Below are 19,916 nucleotides of genomic sequence, written 5' to 3' on the forward strand. Positions count from 1 at the left end.
CCCCTCTACTTCCCCCCTTTCCCCTACTCACCTTTGCCCCCTTCCCCCTCTTCTTCCCCCCTCTCCTTCCCCCGGTCTCCTTCCCCCGACTCTCAAACCCCTTTCTCTCCCCCCCCTCTCCTTCCCATCTATTCTTCCCCCTCTCCTTACCCTGTCTCTACTTTCACCCTCGCTCTGTCCGCCCCCTTCCCCCACTCTCCTTCCCCCCTCTCCTTCCCCCCTTTCCCTCCCCCCTTTCCCTCCCTCTCCTTCCCCCCTCTCCTTCCCCCCTTTCCCTCCCTCTCCTTCCCCCCTCTCCTTCCCCCTCACCTTACTCCGACTCTACTTTCATCCCCTCTCCTTCCCTTTTCCTTGCCCCCCTCTCCTCACCCCCTCTCTCCTCCCCCCCTTCCCCACCTCTCCTTGCTCCCTCTCTCCTTCCCCACCTCGCATTACACCCCTTCCCCCCTTCCTTTCCACCCTCCCACCTCCCCCTCCTCCCCCCTCCCCCCCTCTCCTTCCCTGCTCCTCCCCCCCCCAATCTTATCCCTCTATCACTCCCTCCTTCCCCCACTCTCTCTCTGTGTATCTTGTGTTCTTTTACCTCTTTGTCTCAAAAATCACCTTATGCTGCAAAATATTTCCTTCTCTCCCATTTCAAATACCCACGAGTCTCATTGCTGTGTGTGGGACGGTTTTATTTGTTTAAAATATCAACAAAAGAAGCTGGAGAGGGTTTGAGAGAGGGGACAGAGAGAGAGAGAGAGAGAGAAAGAGAGATCCCCTCCCAGATACTCAGGGATTGGGCCAACCTGGGTCTTATTTATGTGATTATCATATTTGGTCACCCTTCTTGCAATGTAGGCCACTCTGCAGGTGGTTTGAGACACAGCAAGATCCCACAAGTAGTATAACTCTGATATTAGAACAAGTCTTTGGGTAGAGTTTCTCATTTAAGGTTTTAATTCCCTCTTTGGGGGAGTCCTGTCTGTCAGACACTCACTGGGGATTGATGTGTTGGTGTCAAATCCCAGGGCCCCAGTTATTTTAACCCCACTCTTCAAACCTGTTTTAAAACCAACAGGGCCACAATCCGACAGGAGCCAATTAACCAGATGCCCCTAAAACCCGGGGTCCCCAAAACGAGATTAATCCTTGAGGTAAATAAACACGGAATCCCGCCCACACGGTGCAGCCTATCAACCAGGCCTCAGGCCTCAGGACAGAGTCCCCTCTGGAGAAAGCTGTTGTTCAAAGTTCTCCTGATCTTAAAGTTTCTCTCTTTGAATCTTCAAGTGGCCCGTGGGAGGAAAGAGACAGCATTAGTTGAAAAGAGGAAAATCATTACAGAATGATTGCACAGCAAGATCCCAGGTTTTCCTCTCTCAGTGACACAGACAATCTCTCAGCAACATCCAAACACAAATATATCGGGCAATGAGCTGCATTTTTATGCTAAAGCCTTGAAAAAATTTTGAAATGATAGGTTAGCTGATTAAAACACTCACTGCCTGCAATGGTAGTATTGGGGGAGCTGGTGCACAGCAAGATCCCATATGCACCAATGCAGCAGCAGCTAATGACTCTGACCATTTCCCCCCTCTGTGATGCTGCTTCAGTTTAATTATTTCCTGTCATCCTCAGAATCAAACATTGCAGCGACTTCACAATTTCAAAACGCCTCTCCCTCTCTTTCCCCTTCTGTTTCCCCTACTCTCTCAATTTTTTAAATGTTTCTCTCTCTCTCTTTCTCTCACTGCTGAATTTTCTTATCCTGCCCTCTCGATAACCCACATCACTCTGACTTTATGAGAACTCTTCAGAGAGGGTCACAGCATTTGGGTTTTAATTCTCCCCTCGGGGAGTCCTGCCTCTCACATCCTGGGAATTGATATTCCTTAACCCCAGGCTTGAAACCTGTTTTTAAAATGACAGGGCCACAATCTGACAGGAACCAGTTACCCAGAGGCCCCTAAAACCCAGGGTCCCCCAGAGGAGATTAAACCTCGGGGTAAATAAACACACAACTCACTGTGGGCCCTCACGGGGTGCAGCCTGTCGACCAGGCCTCAGGCCTCAGGCCCGTGCTCCCCCTGTGGAGATTGTTCTTTCCTGGCCTCGAACATTTTGGATCTTCACATTGCAGCTTTCCAAAGTTCCTCGGGATAAAAGAGAGAAAAGATTAGTTGAAAGGGGAAGCGAGAGCATTTTGAAGGCAAGTTACACAGCAAGATCCCAGGGTTAAAAGCACCCCTGCCCATCTCCAATGTATTAATGTATCTAACACAGTCAGCAGTTAGAATGGAACATGGTGTGGGAGCAGATCTTCCCAGGGATTGGAGGAGGATAGTGAGGGAAAGGCATCAGATTCTTACACTCTGCAGTGACCTGGGATCAATTGCCTTTTACTGAAAACAGTTCCCAACTTGTATGTGCCTGTAGCTCCCTCCAGTCTGAAACCCTCATTCCCCTCTATCCTGTCTCCTGTCTCTGAGCCAATGGTGTCGTCATTCTGTTACTGACCCTTCAGTCCCACTGAGATCATTTTTTCTCACCTTCTCTCATCCACGTGAAGGAATTGGACCCTGACAATTCCATTTACACTGTCTCCCATCAATCTTCATAGAATCCATATCACAGAGGTTCGACAGTGTTCCCAGCAAACACTCCCAGGGCAGAGAGAGCACAGGGTTCCATACAACGTAAAGCTCCCATTAAACTGTCCCTATTTAAATCCCCAGGGCAGGTACAGAATGGGGTCAGATACAGAGTAAATCTGCAGCATTTCAAATTCCCAGGCCATTTTGAGCTCGGCGTTAGGTACTGATTAAATCTCCCACTTCCCCCATCCTGTTCACATCAAACTCAATCAGGAGAGCTCCATCACTGGGTTAGATACAGAGGATGTGTCTGTTTGGATTTCAGCCCCAATCCAGTTGGTGATGATCACGGCCTTGTTAAGTGTGTTTGGGAATGCGGAGGGAGCTGGGAGCAGGGTGATGGTGGGATAGTTGGGAGCAGAGCTGCCTTCCAAGCAATTGACCCGGGTCCGATTCCCGGTCATTGCAGTGTTGCGGTTTGCAAGCAGCTTTTAAAAGGAAATGCACGAGAATGAACCGAAGAAATAAATCTTTCATTTCGTGATAAAATGGATCTCTCAGATTGCTCCTTGCTTTTCCTGGTGATGGTTCCTGTGAATTGCAGTGTGGAACCGGGCAGCATTGCTCGGCATCTCGGAAGCTTTCCCCTCTGCTGCTTCCCATTTCTTATTGAAATATTGGGTGCAGCACAAGGATGGGTTTGTTTTGTTCCATAAGTGAGAGACTGCTCCAGTCAGGAACCTGAAATAATTATAGAAGCCGCTGGAAACACTGAACAGTTCCAACAGCTTCTGTCGTGGTGGGGAGGGAGGGTTAATGTGTCAAATCTACACAAGGATAAAATAAACTCCAGCCTCAAAACAATCAGAAATCCTGACTCTGCAAACATCCTTGTAAATCTTTTCTGAATCTTTACAAGTTTCACCCCATTCTCCCGATAGCAGAAAGACCAGAATTGTGTGGTTTATGGAATGTTACTATATCCGAACAGTTGCTGTTTATAGTTAAATAATGTTCATTTCGTTCAGGTTTCCAATCGAGTTCGGTTTGTCCAATCTTTCTTCCTTATGTTTGTGTTCCAACGATAGTGTGGAGTAAAGTATATTTTGATCCAAGCCTGGCAGTTTGACCAATCACATTGTAACGCCTTACACTTCCCTTCAGGAAATCAGGAAAAGGGGTCGAGACCATTTCCTTAAGGCAGAGGAGTTTGGTCTGGTTCATAACATCCTCAATGTCATCAATCCATGTCCCTCCAGCCCTGAGCAATGATGTTTACAGATTAATGGAGGATACACAGGCACATTAATCGGGATTATCTTGGACAGGAGTCATTTGGGAATGATATTCCTCAGACCATCAACTCTCAGCTCGGTCAAGGAAAAAGGCCAGGAATCCGGCCCAATTGGGAAACAGCCCATTTCCCGGGAGACTGAGAGGTCACTAACAGAGCGGGAGCTGGAGAGTCAGGAACAGAATAACAGGGACAGTCCGCTCTGTTCACTGACCCTTCACCCCTCAGTGAATCCAGTGTCAGGAATGACTGCTATTAGTCAGACTGACAGAATGTGATCAGATACACACACTGTCCTTCCACATCATCAATGTCTCCCAGCTCCCACCCTGTCTCAGCTCATCTGCCCCACTGACATCTTCAATATTTTAATCGGGGCAGCATTAAGCACCGTGCTTTGAGCTGAGCTGCCTTACCTTCTGTACTCTCTCTCTAAACGGCTCCAAATCCCCCCTGATCCCTCTCCGGTTGAAGATGCTCCTTGACATCTTCCCCAATGAATGAGGTAGACCGTCACCTGACCCAATATCCCCTTCGGTTGGTCAACATCTACTGTATTTAAAACAAGGATCTGCAGATCCTGGAGAGCTGACAGATAACACAGAAATTACTGGCGGGATTTAGTCGGAGGGGTATCATTTGTGGGAGAAATCCGAGTGAACCTCTAGAGTCCAGGGATTGTCCTTCAGAACTGAAGGGATCTGATGCTGATGCTGTCAGTCCTGCTGAGCTCCCCCAGCAGTTTCTGTTTGTATTTCAGTCCCAATCCAATTGGTCCTGATCATGGCCTTGGGAATACCTTGCCAATTACTGGGAAAGGGTTGGATATGTCTCCTTCCCAGCAGTTAACCCGGGCTCGAACCCCTGCCATCGCACTGCTGCACTTTGAAAGCAATCTTAAACGGGGAAAAACGCCGAGATGGAATGAATGAGATTGGACTCTCCGAGGTTTCCCAAACATGCCCACATTAGGGGGACAGGGTGGGTCCCACCTGCTATTACATTCTCAGAGCTGGATTACAGGATTAGGGCTCATGTGCCTGACTGGGATAGTTCAGCTGAGACAAGATGGTCTGTAGAAATTCCCCAAGGTTCCTTCCAGAGCAGCTTCCAGACCCACGGCACTATCATGTGGAATGCTGAACACAGCAGATACACGGGAACACCACCAGGTGACAATTCCACATCAAGACACTCCCCACCCTGGCTTGGAAATACATCCCAGTCCCACAAGTGCCATTTGTTGGAAATCCTGGAACTCCCTCCTTTACATCATTGTGGGTTTATCTGAACCAAATAAATGGCAGCAGTTCAAGGCAATAACTCACCGTCACCTTCACCAGAGCAATTATATCTGAGCAATCCGTGGGGACGCAGCGGCAATGACCCAAACACATTAATGAATCACAAAATAAAGCTCAGTATTTGGGACCCGTGTGCTCCAGGGCTGAGTATCTGAATAAATTGGGTCTATATTCTAGAAAATTGAAAGGTGATTTCATTTGAATATCTCACATTGTGAAGAGGCTTGAGAGGGGAGATGCTTAGAAATTAATCCTGTGGGTCTGGGAATCTGAAACACAATAACACAGTCTCAGGGGTTACTGGAAAAGCTCAGCAGGTCAGGCAGCATCTGTGCAGAGAAATCAGCGTTAATGTTACAGCATCTGCAGGTCATTCGGGTTTGATTGCCACCCTCTCAGGGTAAGGGGCAGGTTATTTGGGACTGAGATGAGGAGACAGCGCTTCACTCTAAGGCTCTGTCAGACCTGCTGAGATTCCCCAGCAATTTCTTGTTTGGATTTCAGCCCCAATCCAGTTGGTGATGATCACGGCCTTGTTAAGTGTGTTTGGGAATGGGGAGGGAGCTGGGAGGTGGGAGCAGGGAGCAGGGTGATGGTGGGATAGTGGGGAGCAGAGCTGCCTTCCAAGCAGTTGACCCGGGTTCGATTCCCAGCCATCGCAATATTGCGGCTTTTAAATCAGTTTCTAAAGGAAAGCCCCCGGGATATAACCGGATCTGTCAGATTGCTCCTTGCTTTTCCTGGCGATGGTTCCTGTGAATTGCAGTGTGGAACCGGGCAGCATTGCTCAGCATCTCGGAAGCTTTCCCCTCTGCTGCTTCCCATTTCTTATTGAAATATTGGGTACAGCACAAGGATGGGTTTGTTTTGTTCGAAAAGTGAGAGACTGCTCCTGTCAGGAACCTGAAATAATTACAGAAGCTGCTGGAAACACTGAACAGTTCCAACAGCTTCTGTAGTGGTGGGGAGGGAGGGTTAATGTGTCAAATCTACACAAGGATAAAATAAACTCCAGCCTCAAAACAATCAGAGTTCCTAAGTTTTACAAACATCCGTATAACATTTTTCTGAACCATCAATTCCCCTTAAACCCTTCCAATGTGGAATACCATCTTTCTGACTCTCACTTTGAGAGATGTCCCTCAGTTAGCTCCTCCACCATTCTTTCCATTTCACTGGGGACCCACTATCCACAGTCTCCAATCAAATGACCTGAACTCAGACACACAGAGATCTTAAAGAGTGACACAATGCAGATAGGAAGTTGGTTTCATTTCTGTTTCTGAGTCCAATCTTCACTCAGTGAGACAGAGTCAGGTATTCAAGGTTCAAACAAGAGCTGGATTCTGCTTCTGGTGATTGTCTTCATTCAGTGAGAAGGAGGGCCGTGGGCCAGAAGGAGCTCATCATTGTGCTTCGGGTTGTCTGCTCAGTCTGCAGCATTACAGGCCGTGGGAGCAGGGCAGTGGGAAAGGTACCTCGTGTGGACTGTAATAGGACTTTCAACACATTGTTCCAGGGCAGTTACAGAGCTTCAGGAATTCTGAATGAGGATCGGAATAATGGATTGATTGAAGGAGGAGGATTAAGGAAACAGGATAAAGCTGATGGGATCAGCAGGATTTCTCGGTCTAACTCTGTACCATACTTAATTTACTGCTTCATAAATCTACAATCAGGAGCTCAACCCATTCAGAGCAATATAAACTCGGAAACAAATCATTCAGTCCAACACATCCATGCTGAACTGATATCCGATGTCAATCTCATCCTATTTGTCAGAATTTGGCCCATGTTCCTCTGAACCCTTTTTAATTCCTACACCCACCCAGATACCTTTTAAATGTTGTAATTGTACCAGCCTCCACTACTTCCTCTGGCAGCTCATGCCCACAGTGCCCTCTGTGTGAAAAATGTTCCCCTTAGGTCCCTTTTATGTTTCCCCTCTCAACGTGAACATGTACCATCTGCATCTGGACTCCCACACCACAGGGAAATCACCTTGACTTTTTACCCTATTGAGGGTCATTCATGATTTTGTGAACCTCTATAAGGTTACCCCTCAGCCACTGACACTCCAGGGATAATAGCCCCAACCTATACAGTCTTACCCTCCAGCACACACCCTCCAACCTTGGCAACATCCTTGTAAAACTTTTCTCAACACTTTAAAGTTTCACAACATCCCTCTTACAGGATGGAGTCCAGAATTGCACATTATATACCAAAGGTGGTCGAACCAATACCACAACATGACCTCCCAACCCCTTTACACAATTAACTGAGCAATAAAGACAAAAATGCCAAACGCCTTCTTCACCATCCTATCGAAATGTTAGTCCACCTTCAACAATCTATGAAAAAGCACTCCAGGTCTATTTGTTTCACAACGTCCCTCATACCTTGTCATTCAGTGTGTAAGTCCTGCTCTCTTTTGCTTCTCCAAAATGCAGCACTTCAGACTTATCTAAATTAATCTTCATCTGCCACTCCTCAGCCCAGTGGCCCATCTGATCGAGATCCTGTTGTAATCTGAGATAATCATCTTCACTGTCCTCGACACCTCCAATTTTACTGTCATCTGCAAACTTACTAACCATTCGTCCTATGGTCACATCCAAATCATTTATATAAATGACAAAACAACAGTGGACCCAGCACCGATCCTTGTGACACACCACTGGTCACAGGCCTCCAGTCTGAAAAGCAACCCTCCCCCACCACCTTCTGTCTTCAACCTTCAATACAAAGAAGTGTTGCAAGTATCAGTTAACTGGAGATTCAGATCAGTGCGTCACGAAATGAAAAAAAAAATGCAGGGCATCATTAATTGGAGAATTCATGCAGGTGCCATTTAAATTCGAAGTGGGAGAATTGGTGCAGTTCCAGGATGTGTGCAGGATACGGAAATGGGGGAAATAGCCATAAATAGAGTCATACAATCATAGAGATTTACAACACAGAAACAGATCCTTCGGTCCAACTTGTCCATGCCACAATTAAAGAATTCTGGCAGCGCTCAAATAAATTGGAGAATCATTGCAAGGAACTACTTACTGGGAGAATTGGGGAAGGGCTTATCGAAATGTGAGAAATGTAACAGGGCATCAGTTAATGGGAGAATTGGGGCAGTGTAACACTAAATGGGAGAATTCGGGCAGGACAATACTTGATGGGAGATTGAGAGTTGGACACCCCTAAATTGTTCGAGGACATCAGTCAGGATGAGGTTTGGTGTAAGGCAACACTGAGTGGAGAACTTGTTCCAGACTTCAGTAATTTAGGAAAGTGGTGCTCAGCAACACTGAATTGGAGAATTGGTGTGGGGCATCAGTAAAAGAGAGACCTGCACAGGGTGCTGATAACTTCGAGAATTGGAGCAAATGGGAGAACACGGGCAGTGAATCAGTAAATAGGACCAATGTTGCAAAGGATTAGTGGTCCAGATGCAATACAGTGCACCACGAAATGGGGGAGTTGGTGCAGTTCACCAATAAAGGGAAGATATGTGTAGGATCGGTAATTTGGAGATTTCATGCAAGAATCGCAAGATTAGAGAATTCTGGCAGCAGACTACTAAATGGGAGAATTGTTGCAGGGAAATACTGAATGGAAGACCTGGTGCACAGTGGAGCTCAATTAGAGAATGGGTGCATGGCACCAGGAAATGGGAGAATTAGGGTAGCGCACCCTTAAATGGTAGAATCAGCTAGGCCATCAGTCAATGGAAGGATTAGTACAGGGGTATGAGTAAATGGGAGATTTGGTGGGAATCAATAAATGGGATATTCCGTGCACAGTGCCATTACATTAGAAAATTGGTGGGAGTGTCAATATATTAGAAAAGTGGAGCACAGTTTGTCTAAATTGGGGAATAGGGGCCAGAGAATCAATAAAAAGAAGAAATGTTGCAAGCATCGGGAAATTGGAGATTCAGTTCAGTGCATTACTGAATGAAAACAATTCAGCAAGACATCCGTATGTGGAAGAAGTGTATCAGGGAACAATTAAATGGAAGGAATTGATACAGGATAACAATAATTGGAGAATTCATGCAGATGCTATTAAATTCTAAATGGGAGGACTGGGGCAGGATAACGTCAATGGGAGAGTTGGTGAAATTCCCGAATTAGTGCAGGATTGGGAAATGGGAGAATTGGTGCAGGGAAGTAGAGCACTAATTACAGCCTTAGAGATGTACAGCACGAAACAGATTCCTCAGTCCAACTTGTCCACGCCCAAATTTAAGAATTCTGGCAGAGCTCCACGAAATTGGAGAATCATTGCAAGAAACTACTAAATGAAAAAAAAACTGGGAAAGTGATTATGGAAATGTGAGAATTTGCAACTGGGCTTCAGATAATGGTAAATTAGTGCAGTTCAGCACTAAATGGGTGAGTCGTGCTGTGTTGCACTAAATGGGAGAATTGGGGCAGGACATTACCTCTTGGGAGATTTAGAGTAGCGCACCCCTAAATTGGGCGAGGGCATCAGTCAGTATGAGGATTGGTGTAAGGCAACACTGAATGGAGAACTTGTTCAGGACAGCAGTAATTGGGGAAAATGGTGCTAAGCAACACAGAATTGGAGAATTGGTGTGGGGTATCAGTAAATGGGAGACTTGGTGCACAGTGGAGCTAAATTAGAGAATTGGTGCAGGGCAACAGTAAATGGGAGAATTAGAGTAGCGCACCCTTAAATGGTAGAATCAGGCTCGGGCATCAGTAAATGGAAGGATTAGTACAGGGATATGAGGAAATGGGAAATTTGGTGGAAACAATAAATGGGAGATCTGGTGCACAGTGCTGTTACATTAGAAAATTGGTGGGAGTGCCAATATATTGGAAAATTGGAGTAGAGCCTGTCTAAATTGGGGAATAGGGGACAGGGATTCAATAAAAAGAAGAAATGTTGCAAGCATTGGGAAATGAAAAAAAATCAGCAGGGCATCCGTACGTGGAAGATGTGTATCAGGGAATAACTAAATGGAAGGAATTGATGCAGGGCAACAATAATTGGAGAATTCATGCAGGTGCCATTAAATTCTAAGTGGGAGACCTGGGCCTTGTGTCTACACCTCAAAAGGACTTCAGTTGCTATGAAGCACATTCAGAAATCCTGAATGTGTGAAAATACATTTATAAATACAAATCAAGCCTTAGTAATGAATAAAGGACCAAAGAACAGGGAAGGAAATGGATATCTATCGGTCTCATCTCACGGGAGAGAAATCAGTGGGTAAAAACTGTGTTTTTGATGTGATTGCTACCTGAATAATTAAACACCAGTTCAATTAAAAAGACAATTAACATCCAATGAAGTAAACCACTGCTGACAGAATGAACACAGTCCAATTCTGGATACAATAACAGCAGAATACGATCACATGTTACCCCACTGGAATGTGTGTGTGTCACCATAGTCTTCCCAGACCATAGGGGCTGATCTCTTCATTACAGAGAGAAGCAACTCATGGTGATTTGACCAGAGGGCCCTCAGACCTCAGGCAAGCGAAGAATTTGAGAACGAGTGTCCTTCATGGTAATCTTAAACTGGCAATGGGAACCGAACCCACGCTGTTCACATCACACTGCTCTGTAAACCAACAATACAACCAACTCAGCTAAACTGGAGTGTCACGTGTGGGGATGAATAATTGAATCCCTCGCTACACACAGTGCAGGTGAACGGCTTCTTCCCACAATGTGTTTGTTGGTGTTTCATCAAATCATTACTACTCATAAAGCTCTTCTCACAGTCAGCGCATTGACATGTTCTCTCATTGATGTGAACAAAGCCATAGCTGCTGAGATTGGAGAACCGAGAGAACCCCTTCCCACACAAGGAGCAGGGAAAAGGTGGGAATGTGTTGGTGCTCACTGAGTCCAGATGACTAAGTGAGTCCCTTCCTACACTCAGTGCAGGCGGACAGTCTCTCTCTCTCTCTCTCTCTCTCTCTCGTATGGCCACACTTGTGTATTTGAGGCTTTGCTGATTTAATAAATCCCTTCTCACACACAGAGCAGATGATTAGTATCTCTCCAGAGTCAACTCAACAGTTGACATTAGGCTGAATTGGGAAGTTTATTCATTCCCAAACAGAGCAGACAACGCTTCTCTCCCGATGATGAAGTCGTTTGTCTGACATTAGGCTGGATCCCCAAGTGAATACCTTCCCACACGTGGAACAGCTGAATACCTTCTCCCCTATGGGAAAGGGTTGATGTTAAATTATGACCATTAAATTTAAGACCTTTACACATCTTAAAGTTTCTTTTTTTCCCACAATCAGGGGAAAGTTCTCTTGTCAGTGAGAACCCACTGGTGTTACATGAAGCTGGATGACAGAGTAAATCCCTCCCAACACATAGAGCAGGTGAACAGTCTCTCCCCAGAATGTCTGTGTCGATGAGTCTCCAGCTGGTCTGGGATTTGCAATCCTTCTCACAATCCAGACATTTCCATGGTGCTGATCTCCTCAGATATCTCCAAGTTGGATGATCTGTTGAATCCTTTTCCATAAACACAACATATTTATGACTTCTCTGTCTGTGGATTTTTAAAGAATGTTAACTCGATAATGTTAAATAATTTCTGCAGTCAGTTCAGTGGAACACTCACACTCTTGTGTGTGTGTGTGTGTGTGTGTGTGTGTGTGTGTGTGTCTTTACCACTCACAATGTTTTTGTGAAATCTTTGCTGACAGACATACCAGATAAACACATTCCTTTTATGTCCAAATGAATTAAGTGACTCTGTTGGATCTTTATTTCATGTTTGATTTGACTCACTCATCTTCAATTCTTTCAGTCTTTTTCTCTGTGAAATTATCTTCAAACATTATCACAGTCCATACAGGGTAAAATCTCAGAACAAACAAATCCAATTTCAAAAAGACATTGTTCCTCTATTCTATACCGCACCCAAACAAATGATCCAGTCACATCAAAAGATGCAAAAATCCCCATCAAAAGCAAAAAGGAACCTTCCTGAATAAATCAGGTTGTTGTTACAGCATACATGAGACAATGTATGTCCTGAGGTGCAAACATGTTGTGGGATGTACCTCGCCAACTGATGGACAGCACAGCCCCCTATCCAGAAGAATATTACACAAGAGATTTGCTGTGACTGTATATCAATGGGGAAGAAAGGGAATGGGGAAGGTTGTTGGCAATCAAGAGTGCTGTTTTGTCCCACCTGTTGATGAGCTTCTTGTGTTGTTGAAGCAGCATTCAACCAGGCAAGTGGAGAGGATTCCATATCACACCTGACTTATGTCTTGTAAGGTGGGCAGGCAGGAGGTGAGTTGAGCGCTGTAAGATTTTTTTGCCTCTGCCCTGATCTTGTATCAATTGCATGGCTACTCCTGTTCAGTTTCTCATCAATATTACACCCCCGGAATGCTGTTCATGGAGGATTCAACAATGATATTGCTGTGGAATGTCAACAAGGGATACTCGGATATTCTCTTGTTGAAGATGGGCTTTGCCAGGCACGGATGTGATACGGCTGTTACTTACCATTTGTGCAGATTCTAGATGCTGACTAGGTCTTGCTACATATGGATGTGTGATGTTTGAGAAAATGTATAGCTCAGGTTGAGGTTCAGGTTGTAAGATTGTTCTCAATGAGAACAAACCTACCAGCTCAGCGAGCAAACTTACAACCTGAACATATGGATACGCACTACGTCAGTGTCGGAGCAGTTGAAAATGATGCTGAATATTGTCCAATCATCAACCAACATCGCCACTTCTGAAGGGAAAGTGATTGACGAAGCAGCTGAAGATGGTTGACCCTGAGAACCTGACTCTGACCTGCTGCACTTTTCCAGCAACACAGACCTGCTGCGCTTTTCCAGCAAGACATTTTCAGCCTGAGACTCCACCCTGAGGGACTCCCCTCAAACTAACAAGGCCTGGATTCTCAAGGCCCACCTCCTTCACAAGTGGGACATGACACGTCTGAACAGGTTGGTTAAAAATGTCACCTGCAGAAAACTCCAGGGGTTCAAGTAGACTGCTGTTTGTTTCAGAGATCACCTGAGGGTGAAGCTGTTATAAAGCTATCGCCCAGGACACTGCACCACCTGGGCAATGGGTTCTGAAGAAGATGCACACAGGACTGGAATGGTTTGCTCTGTTTCTCTGTCCACATCTCCTGCCAGACCCACTGACTTCCTCCAGCACTTTCTGATTTGATTTGGATGTGAGGCACAGTTAGTAAGTTTGCAGATGACAACAAAATTGGAGGTGTAGAGGACAGAGAAGAAGGTTACCTCAGATTACAACAGGATCTTGACCAGATGGGCCAATGGGCTGAGAAATGGCAGGTGGAGTTTAATTCGGATAAATGCAAGGTTCTGGATTTTGGGAAAGCAAATCTTAGCAGGACTTATATACTTAATGGTAAGGTCCAAGGGAGTGTTGATGAACAAAGAGACCTTGGAGTGCAGGTTCATAGCTCCTTGAAAGTGGAGTCGCAGATTAATAGGATAGTGAAGAAGGCGTTTGGTATGCTTTCCTTTATTGGTCAGAGTATTGAGTACAGGAGTTGGGAGGTCATGTTGTGGCTGTATATGACATCAGTTAGGCCACTGTTGGAATATTGTGTGCAATTCTGGTCTCCTTCCTATTGGAAAGATGTTATGAAACTTGAAAGCGTTCACAAAAGATTTACAAGGCTGTTGCCAGGATTGGAGGATTTGAGCAAGAGGGAGAAGCTGAACAGGCTGGGGCTGTTTTCCCTGGAGTGGCGGAGGTTGAGGGATGACCTGACAGAGGTTTACAAAATCATTAGGGGCATGGATAGGATAAACAGACAAAGATTTTTCCCTGGGGTGGGGGTATCCAGAACTAGAGGGGCATAGGTTTAGGGTGAGAGGGGAAAGATATAAAAGAGACCTAAGGGGCAATATTTTCATGCACAGAGTGGTACGGGTATGGAATGAGCTGCCAGAGGATGTGGTGGAGGCTGGTACAATTGCAATATTTAAAAGACATTTGGATGGGTATATGAATAGGAAGGTTTGGAGGGATATGGGCCGGGTACTGGTAGGTGGGACTAGATTGGGTTGGGATATCTGGTCGGTATGGACGGGTTGGACCGAAGGGTCTGTTTCCATGTTGGACATTTCTGTGACTCCAGTCTCAGATTTTCAGCATCTGCATGAATCACCCTCAGGCCCCGCCCCGTGACGTCACATATCCGTGTGCGCATGCGTCCACGTTCCCGGCCAAGATGGCGGATTTTCACTATCGAAATTGCAAAACATTTAACCACACGTTATTTTTCAAGGTGCTCGCTTCTCTCTGGAAGGGTTTATTCTCGGTCCGAATCCCTCTGTCCAGCTCCTGCAGCCTTGCCGTCTGGAAAAGCGCGTCTCTTCCCGTTTCCCACGGAGACAGACCGGGCACTGCGACTGCGCCGCCCTCGCCTGTAGTGAGTATAGAGGGTATTCACCATCGCGGGGAATGCTGGGTAGGTACTCCGCCATTGAGGAGATTAACACAGAAGATTAATTCTGTTAATTAATAAGTTTCTCTTTCCTGTATTCCAATCTTCTGCTATCCAAATAATCTTTGGAAGAACACAATTAGCGGTTAGATAAATATCTTAAAATTTGAAGCATCTATCAAATCTCTCAAGTCATCTCCACAACATAACCTTGTCATTAAAATACTAATTCTCTCAAATCATTTGATCAATTCCCATCCTCAACTGATGGTGATAGATTTTGGAAACTCCTTCAACAGGTGGATATTTAACACTCAAGCCAAGGGCTTGTTTATTCTGAATGTCTCTCAACATGTTTCTTTTGTCATCTCATTTTACAGAGAAGTGGAATTCATGAAAACGAAGTGTTTGATGCCAGTCCTGTGCTAACTTCTCAGCTACAAGCTTCAGCCAGAGAGTTTACATTGAAGTACAATGACATTGATTCAGAGGTGAATGTTTTTGAACATTCATCTATAATTCAAGAGTTAACTTGTTTTGCTGTGGTTGATTGGATAGGCCCTGGTATGATCCCCTTACTGTGGATCTGAATGCATACCCATGCATTATTCTCTTTCATCCCTGTCCTTCATGACAATCTCTTTGCCATTGTCCAACCTGCACTACCTTTAATAATGAGTGTTTTGACTTTCTGTGACAGTTTACTGTTATTCTTCCAGTCATGTTCAAATGAGGGTTTCATCACTGCAGGTCCCTGAGGTATGTGCTGTTAATTTATTCCACTCGTATGTGTGGCCTCCCTCACAAACATCACTCAGACTCACTTTATGCTCCCTCTCACACACACTATTCCCTTCCCTGCTCGTACCACCCAGCCTCCTCCAGAGGCTTTCATATTCTACTGTCTGAACAGCCCTCTCTATGTATATCACCTTGGGGGAACATCACAGCCGTCCCAATCAGTTTAACTCCTCCAGCCACTGCAACCTTCCCTATCACTGTCACCTCCACCTAACACTCCGTCCCTCCCTATCACTGTCACCTCCTACAAACACTCCAACCCTCCCTATCACTGTCACCTCCTACAAACACTCCAACCATCCCGAGCACTGTCACCTCCTCCACACACTCCATCACTCTCTATCATTGTCACCTCCTACAAGCACTCCAACCATCCCGACCACTGTCACCTCCTCCAAACACTCCATCCCTCCCTATCACTGTCACCTCCTACAAACACTCCAACCATCCCGACCACTGTCACCTCCTCCAAACACTCCATCCGTCCCTATCACTGTCAACTCCTCCAAACACTCCATCCCTCCCTATCACTGTCAACTCCTCCAAACACTCCATCCCAATCACTGTCACCTCCTCCAAACACTCCAACCCTCCCTATCACTGTCACCTCCTCCAAACACTCCATCCCTCCCTATCACTCTCACCTCCTCCAAACACTCCATCCCAATCACTGTCACCTCCTCCAAACACTCCATCCCAATCACTGTCACCTCCTCCAAACACTCCATCCCAATCACTGTCACCTCCTCCAAACACTCCAACCCTCCCTATCACTGTCACCTCCTCAGGACACTCAAACCCCACTATCACTGTCACATCCTCAAAACACGCCAACCCTCCCTATCACTACCACCTCCTCAAACATGCCAACCGTCCCTATAACTGTGACCTCCTCCAGACACTCCACCCGTCCCTATCACTGTCACCTCCTCCATATACTCCAACCCTCCCAATCACTGTCACCTCCACCAAACACTCCATCCCTATCACTGTCACCTCCTCCAGACATTCCAACCCTCCCTATGACTGTCACCTCCTCCAGACACTCCAACCCTCCCTATCACTGTCACCCTCCTCCAGACACTCCAACCTTCCCTATCACTGTCACCTCCCCCAGACACTCCAACCTTCCCTATCACTGTCACTACATCCAAACACTCCAACCCTCCCTACCACTGTCACCTCCTCCGGACACTCAAACCCCACTATCACTGTCACTTCCTCCAAACACTCCAACCCTCCCTATCACTGTCACCTCCTCCAGACACTCTAACCTTCTCTATTGCTGTCACCACCTCCAAACACTCCAACCCTCCCTACTACTGTCACCTCCTCCGGACACTCAAACCCCACTATCACTGTCACCTCCTCCAAACACACTCCATCCCTCCCTATCACTGTCACCTCCCCCAAACACGCCAACCCTCCATATCACTGTCACCTCCTCAAACATGACAAGCCTCCCTATCACTGTCGCCTCCTCCTAACATTCCATCCCGATCACTGTCACCTCCTCCAAACACACTCCATCCCTCCCTATCACTGTCACCTCCCCCAAACACGCCAACCCTCCATATCACTGTCACCTCCTCAAACATGCCAAGCCTCCCTATCACTGTCGCCTCCTCCTAACATTCCATCCCTATCACTGTCACCTCCTCCAAACACTCCATCCCTCCCTAACACTGTCACTTCCTCCAGATACTCCATCCCTGCCTATCACTGTCACCTTCTCCAAACACTCCATCCCTCCCATCACTGTCACCTCCTCCAACCACTCCAACCCTCCCATCACTGTCACCTCCTCCAACCACTCCAACCCTCCCTATCACTGTCACCTCCTCTGGACCCTCAAACCCCACTATTAATGTCACCTCCTCCAAACACGCCAACCCTCCCTATCACTGTCACCTCCTCCAACCACTTCAACCCTCCCTATTACTGTCAATTCCTCGAGTAACTTCAACCCTCCCTCTCACTGTAACCTCCTCAACATACTCCAACCCTCTGTATCGCTGTCACCTCCTCGAATCACTCCTACCCTCCCTATCACTGTCACCTCCTCCAGATACTCCATCCCTCCCTATCACTGTCACCTCCTCCAGATACTCCATCCCTCCCTATCACTGTCACCTCCCCCAGACACTCGAACCTTCTCTATTGCTGTCACCACCTCCAAACACTCCAACCCTGCCTACCACTGTCAACTACTCCAACCACTCCAACCCTCCCTATCACTGTCCACTCCTCCAGTAATATCAACCCTGCCTCTCACTGTAACCTTCTCCATATACTCCAACACTCCGTATCGCTGTCACCTCCTCGAATCACTCCATCCCTCCCTATCACTGTCACCTCCTCCAACCACGCCAACCCTCCCTGCCACTATCAACTCCTCCAGACACTCAAACCCCACTATCACTGTCACCTCCTCCAAAAAGTCCAACCCTCCCTATCACTGTGACCTCCTCCAAATACTACAACCCTCCCTATCACTGTCACCTCCTCCAAAAACGACAAAACTCCCTACAACTGTCACCTACTCCAACCACTCCAACTCTCCCGATCACTGTCCACTCCTCCAGTAACATCAACCCTCCCTCTCACTGTAACCTCCTCCATATACTCCAACCCTCCCGATCACTGTCACATCCTCCAGACACTGTAACCTTCCCTATCACTGTTGGCACCTCCAAACACTTCAACCCTCCCAACCACTGTCACCTCCTCCAAACACTCCAATCCTCCCTACCACTGTCACCTCCTCCAGAGACTCCAACCCTCCCTATCACTGTCACCTCCTGCAATCACTCCATCACTCCCTATAACTGTCACCTCCTCCAACAACTCCAACCCTCCCTATCACTGTCACCTCTTCCAGACACTCCAATCCTCCCGATCACTGTCTCCTTCTCCAAACACTCCAACCCTCCCTATCACTGTCACCTTCTCGAAACACTCGAACCGTTTCTATCACTGTCACCTCCTCCAAATACTACAACCCTCCCTATCACTGTCACCTCCTCCAGACACTTTAACCCTTTCAATCACTGTCGCCCCCTCCAAACACTCCAACCCTCCCTATCACTGTCACCCCCTCCAAACACTCCAACCCTCCCTATCACTGTCGCCTCCCTATGCAGTCGTCGATGGGATGGAAGGTAGTGTGGTGGAGGCAGGAAGGTTGCCAAATGGGTGGTCAGCTCAGACCTGCGAACTCTATGCATTGGAAAGAGCCCTTAGGGCGTTAGAAAATAAAGAGGGAACAGTATACACTGACTCTAAATATGTATTTGGTGTTGGCACGTTCGGAAAGATATGGCAGGAAAGAGGACTGATCAATACCCGGGGGAAAGAATTAGTACACGAGGAGTTGATTAAACGAGTCTTGGAGTCCCTATTACTCCCCCGAGAAATAGCAGTAGTGCATGTAAATGGTCATCAGAAAGGAAATGAACCTGAAGTTAGGGGAAATAGATTAGCCGATGAAGTGGCTAAGGAAGCAGCCCTGAACCCACAAGAAGTGGTGATCCATTCCCTAATACCTACTGTCCCAGGTCCTAGGGAAGCTCCTATATTTACTGAAAGAGAGGAAAATAATTGAGAGATTTAGGGGCTGTAAAAACAGCAGATGGGCATTGGAGGTTACCTGATGGAAGGGAAATGTTAAACAAAATGATGATGGGAGAGATTATGGCTGTCCTACATCAAGGCAGGCATTGGGGAGTACAAGCAATGTGTGATTTAGTTCTTAGGGAATATGGATGTAAAGGAATATATACAATTGTTAAACAAATATGTGAGGGATGTATAATATGCAGAAAGGTAAATCAGAAAGTCTTGAGAAAACAGACCCCAGGAGGAAGAGACCCAGGATTGAGATCCTTCCAGAGTATACAAGTAGATTATACTGAACTCCCCAGAGTAGGGAGACTAAAGTATATGTTGGTTATAGTAGATCATCGATCTGGTTGGGTTGAAGCATACTCCCGAGCTACTGCCACTGCGAGTGGGGTGTCTAAAACAATATTAGAGAACATAATTCCCCGATATGGGCTAGTGAACCATATAGATTCCGACCAAGGAACTTATTTTACCTCTAAAGTGTCACAGGGGGTAATGAAAGGGTTGGGAATTTCCTGGGAGTTCCATACTCAATGGCACCCGCCATCATCAGGAAGGGTTGAGAGAATGAACCAAACACTCAAACGACAGCTCGCTAAACTGATAATAGAAACCAGACTCCCTTGGATCAAATGTTTACCTATAGCTCTCTTGTGAGTACGAACAGCCCCAAGGAAAGATTTGGGACTATCCCCCTATGAAATCTTATTTGGATTACCTTATCTGGGAACAAATGGGGAATTGCCACTTCCCGAAACTAAAGACTTGTTCTTAAAGAAGTATATACTGGGTTTGTCCTCCTCTTTGTCTTTCCTCAGGGAACAGGGTTTATTGGCACAGACTCCACCCCTTGAA

The sequence above is a fragment of the Chiloscyllium punctatum genome, unplaced genomic scaffold, assembly GCF_047496795.1.
Source record: "Chiloscyllium punctatum isolate Juve2018m unplaced genomic scaffold, sChiPun1.3 scaffold_102, whole genome shotgun sequence".
NCBI lineage: Eukaryota > Metazoa > Chordata > Chondrichthyes > Orectolobiformes > Hemiscylliidae > Chiloscyllium > Chiloscyllium punctatum.